Genomic DNA, 6,268 nt, shown 5'->3' on the forward strand with positions numbered 1-6,268 from the left:
ATGTTTATTTTGGGCCACATACCTCCCGCCGAGTTGAATCGTCGAACCTATAGACAGGTATCACAGGTGAGGTATAGTTTATCTATTTACCTGGAGAAGTCATCGATATCAATTGTTGCAGTTAATCTGCATAGAGGGTGAAGAATTCTCTTTTTTTGTCAGAAATAAGCAAAAAACTGTAAAGATGTCAGTTGTTGCGGTAAATGTGCATAGTGGAAAAAAATGTCTCTTTCAAAAAAGACAAAAAAACGTGTTTTTTGTCAGAAATAAGAAATGTATCATTAACTGTTGCAGTGGTATTCTCTTAAAAAGAGATTGGTGGGTTTTTTTGTTGTCAGAATTAAGAAAAATGCTGTTAAAATATCACATGTTGCAGATAATCTATATAATGGATATAAATTTTTTTAAAATACAAAGATAACAAAAAAAATATATTTTTCGGAGAAAAAAGATAGATATCGATATAAACGTGTTCGTATTGGGGATAATGATTAAAGAAAAGTATGCATGCTTCAGTTTAACTATTTGTCTACAGAAGAAACGGGTCAGATAATCTGTATAGCGGGCAAAGATTTCTCTTAAAATAAAGATATAAGAATGTTTTGTTTGTTTGGTTTTTTTTGTAAGAAATAAGAACGATATCAATCGTTGCAATTAATATGCATAGTGGGTAAAATTGTGGGTTAATATAAAGATTTTAAATGTTTTTTTGTCAGAAATAAGAACGATATTAATCGTTGCAGTTAGTGGGTAAAGTGGGTAAAGATTTCTCTTAAAATAAAGATATAATAATTTATTTTTTTGTCAGAAATAAGAACAATATCAATCGTTGCAATTAATATGCATAGTGGGTAAAAAAAATTGGGTTAATATAAAGATTTAAAAAGGACGATATTAATTGTTGCAGTTAATACGCATAGTGGGTAAATATTGCTCTTAAAATAAAGATATAAAAATGTTGTTTTTTTTGTCAGAAATAAGAACAATATCAATCGTTGCAATTAATATGCATAGTGGGTAAAGATTTGGCTTAATATAAAGATATATAAAAACAATTGTCAGAAATAAGGACGAAATCAATCGCTGCAGATAATATACATAGTGGGTAAAGATTTGTGTTAAACGAAACAACTCCAAAATATGTTTTGTGGCTAGAGCTAGAAATAAGAAAAATTCTGCCAAGATATCGACATGAACGGACTCGATTAGAGGATACTGATGAAAAATATGCATGCTTCAGAGTTTAAACAAATGCTTTCAAATTCTGGTCGAATTTTGTTAAGGTCATTTTAAAGCCGCAGATCGTCATAATGGTGGATTTGGAATCCTTTACAAACTACAATATTGTGAAAGTAGAATATCTAAAAGGAATGTCAATCCAAGTATGGTTCAATGCCGTTCAGTATTTACACAGATATGATTAATTGAACATTTGTCGACATTCGGCATTCTCTGCTGACGACATAAACCTGATATGGTCAAAACAAGCCGACGCCACCTATCGGATTGAACCGGAAGATTATCTACCGTTGATGTTTTGATTTTGTTTTCTTACTGTTAAATATGATCAAAATGAGTACATTTTATGCAAATGACGAGCAGTGGTTTATATAGGACAACACTAATAAATTTGAAACAAATGTGCACAAGAAATTGTTAACTTACAAATTTGTTTCACGAGAGCGGTCTTGCGAAATTGATAAAAATGAAATGTGACGTGATTTAACGTGTGCTTTGAGGCATATGTTCCCCTGGAAGCGGCCGTTTCGTCTACTCTTCGGTGAATTCTGGCTGTCAAGAGTTGCTGACGTGTGCACGGGACCTCACTTTTTCGTCCTATTCGAACAACTAATTACTGTTCCGCGCCAGACCCACCGTCCTGCAAGACTGAAAGGGAGAACACCGGACTGGAAACTTCCAAAGAACTATCTCAGACATTACAGGGGTCAAACCAGGGAGGAACTTCTCGTTAACGAGCAAGCGTCATACTCACCGAGCACAGGGGTCTTTAGCAGTGGGAGGAAACCGGAGGACCCGGAAAAAACCCACGAGGTTGGACAGGCGACCCTATTCCTTGTCACGTACAAGTGGGGAATCGAAACCACGCCACTTGACTGAATGACACACCTTATGATGAAACGCGCACGCATTAACAACTCGGCCACCCAACCCCTATACAAGGAAAGAGAAAACTTACCCACAAAAAAGATGTGCTGAAGTAATGGACAGAGTTTAGGATATTAGTTTTTTTATATTCCCCAAGGGATGTATTGATAACAAATATTGTACATTAAAATAATTATCAAGAAAATCCCTCCGGAAAATCCTGATGAAATTATCATACATTAATATTATAATTACCGGAGACCTTGAAATAATGAGGCATTTCTCCTGTAGCGAACAAATTAATGGCTTTGTTTTGAAGGATATAAAACCATAAAAAAATACATTTGCTTATTGCCAATTAATTTTATGTAAATGACCAAATCATGCGCGGATTATGGGTTTGTAGTTTTGAGTAGTGGTGGATATGAGTTTCTCTCATTGACATCGATTGGTAACTGCTTGTAGAAATGAATTTTCTTGACCAATCATCATTTTGCGACGAATTTGCCCAACAAACTTACCGCCCTCTAATCCAAATAAATTAATCCCCTAGCAACAAACTTGGCAAGACTGTATAAAGTAAAGTGGTTTAATCCAGGACGCGTTTCGGGATACAGCCCTTCATCAACTAGTGCCAATTAATTATACTTCTGTTTGAATCTACGAAATTTGGTAATGGTTTCTAGAGATGAATTTGAGGGGTTGAATGGTCGAAAGGTTAGCGCGTGCGCGCTGCATCATAACGTCTGTCATGGAGTCAACTGGCGTGGTTTCGATTCCTCGGTTGTTCGTGACACTGAGTAGGATCGCCTGTCCAACCTCGTGGGTTTTCTCCGGTTCCTCCGGTTTTCTCCGACTGCTAAAGACCCTTACGCGCAAGCGAATTATTGACATAAAATTGAACCAATATGTTAGTCCCGAAATGAACTAGTTTGTGTCGAGTGGACGTTAACCCCCCCTCTCTCTCTCTCTCTCTCTCTCTCTTGGGATGATTTTGGTCGACCAATTACCACCCTCAAAATAAGCCTAGTTTAAATCGACGATTGGTAATGGTTTCTAGGGATGAATTTTTCCAACCAGTTCACAAAATACGCTCCGTTTTGAATCAACAATTGAACAAGAGAAGGAGTAAGGTAGCCTATTAAATTTGGGGGATTTTTTGGGAGTGCTTCCTCGAGCCATTCATTCTCTCGTCAAATATTGTGACGTGTATGTGACAAAATGACAAAATGCCGTTAAATTGTCGTTAAACCAACCTATCTTTCCTCTAACTTCAAACCACGAGATAATTATCCAAAATATAGATTTTAGACTATGACAGATGAAATATATAGTTTTAGTCTAAGACCTATATTTTGGATAATTATCTCGTGTTTTTATGACGGCTGAAAGCGTCCATTTAGATCGTCGTGTTTTTAGATACAACGCGATAGTCGCCGTTAAGCCAGTACGACGGAAATGGCGACGATCGGGGAGCCAGTACGACGGAAATGGCGACGATCGGGGACTTTGTCGTCGTACTGGCTTAACGGCGAACCGCGACTTTCACAAAACACTCGTATTGGAAGTTGAATGTTAGTTACATGCGCAATGGCTGCTTTCAGGTTTTGAAAGGTTTGAAAGTGCAAGTGCCTGTAATACGATACATTTTAATTCATCCATAATCTCCTGCTTTCTGATTTTATAACAAGAAGTTTTAATATGAAAGTAGTCATTACGAATGTAACTATCTTTGAACTTCCGAGACGATAGTCGCCGTTAAGCCAGAGCGACGAAACAGGCGCCTATATCGTAACGTAATCGCGCCTTTTTAGGCCACCTCTTCGTCGTGTTATCTTAACGGCGAATCTCCTGTTGTGAAAGTTCCGATGTGCCGTTAAGCCAGTACGACGAAAAAGTCACCGATCGTCGCCTTTTTCGTCGTGTTGTCTTTACGGCAACTCTCGCCACCATATGTTCTAAAGTGAGAGAAAAGATAGTGTGAAAAGTATTAACACAACCGTAATACTGCACTAATTTGTTGCACAGTAAACATAAAAAGATTAAAGGTATGCCGACACAAACTGATTTCAACACTTGTTTAATCATACAGCTGATCCTAGTTCACTATTGGACGTTTGGGTGACTGGTTGGACGAAGGCGCGGGCTTTAGATTATACGGTCTGTCATTGAGTGAAGGGACGTGGATCAATTCCCTGCTTGTACGTGACAAGGAATTCGGTTGTCGACCCCCCCCCCCCCAAAGGATAAGACATAAGATCAAGTGAATTATTGAAATACAAATAAGGAGACAAGGTGTAGAGATACCTGTCTGACCACGTGGGGATTCTCCGGTTTCCTCCCAGTGCTAAAGACCCCTACGCAAAGGCGATCTCCCTCTCTACAACATGATGGTATCATATTCTATTTATTTTCAGTTTTACATTCTAGTCTTCAACATTAAACATCACTTACAACTGACCTGTGAAACGTTGCCAAACCTTTCTTTATAGAAATACCTTACCTTATTTTAATCTATGCAAACAACAGTGTTCAATATATTGCCTTAACAGCGCTGCATACTTTGACAATATTTCCGGCGGTTGGTGCGGGGTTTACTAGAGGAGATTGTTTCTAACAGCATCCTAAATTCTAACAATTATTAGAATTATTGAGGTACAGAGCAATCGATCTGGTTCCCAGTCAAACTATTTTAGATATCTCTCCAGCTATTTCAGAACAACTTGCTTAAAGATACTTTATGTAGGAGCTAAATCTGCCTATTACGGGCTTTTCTTTCGGCTGCAAGTGTTATAAGAACTATTATTTAGGCATTTATTAACATAACAAGCCTATAATCCACTCTCTAGACCATCGGATATAAGAGACCTAAATGGTTTAGGGTACTCGCGACATTTAAAAATTGAACGATAAAATGGTCAAACGAGACAAAGTCACGAATGTCCTGCACCGTTGCTACGATAACAAACAATCTGCGCTACATCTTCCAACACCCATAACTTCGCTACGAATAAAGTAATTTGAATGACATTTTCAATATATTCATTTTTCATTATCCGTTTTAAAGCTATTATGACAAGAACAGCCAGCAATTTTTCTAAATCTTACATAGTGCATCTTTAAAGAATTAGACAGTGGTGTCTCATTGTAAGGGCAACCTTTTTAGGCCGTGTTTGTATATTTGTTGAAGTGCAAAGTCGCATTTCCTTATTTCTCGTAGTTTGTTTTAACAGGCCATGTTTCAGATGCACAAGAGGGGTGGGTATTGGCACAATAAAACTACCAGGTTATTTTTTTTATTTTGCTAATGGGATAAGCTTAAAGGGGCTTTAAAACTCTAATTCAATATTTTCCTTATACATGTAATTCCAAATTAAAATAACGAACTAAAATTCAATATTGGTTCATTTCAATCATTATTGATGTTGTATCTTTCCTTGAAAATATGGAATCCTAATATCCAATATTTAAGACATAATGGACATTTTAAAATTAGTACACGATTCATGTATTCTATGGTTTCGGGCGCCATTTGTAATGAACAGAGAAAAATATATCCTACAAGACAATATAGAAGGAATTAATAATGGTTGATTCACAAACGACAAAATTATAGTTTAAAAAGACGTGCAGAATGGACTAAAGCAGGCTTAAACGACTGCCATTCAATTTGCACTGTTCAGGTATATTACCGAACTTAACTGATTTAAAATACAATAAATAATTTTAAAATTGAATATACATTCATATTACATTAGACTTTTAGAATTATTTTCGTCTATTTTAAGGTTCCAAAGACAAGAGTTATACGCCCTTTAAAGGGGAAAGAACCGCCTTGATTTAGGTCCAATAACTGGACACAGCTCACCAAATATTCCTACTCCGACTGGGCTAATGAAGACTAACATACGCATACAGTTTGCTATGAAGTAAACTTAGCCCGAACAACAGCGCTACCGCCTACTCTTATATCGAATTCCAACTGTCAATGGTTCTTTAACGAGCACGCCAATGTGACCTTGTTTTTTCGTCCCACCCGAATGACTTTATGATGTCTTTTGTCAGGCACTCTATCTTGCACCACAGACAAGGGGGAACCACACCGGAAAATCCCGATGAACTTTCTCCGCCAAGACAAGGATCGAACACGGAACCTCCATGT

This window comes from Patella vulgata, chromosome 4 (genome assembly GCF_932274485.2).
Source record: "Patella vulgata chromosome 4, xgPatVulg1.2, whole genome shotgun sequence".
NCBI classification, from domain to species: Eukaryota; Metazoa; Mollusca; class Gastropoda; family Patellidae; genus Patella; species Patella vulgata.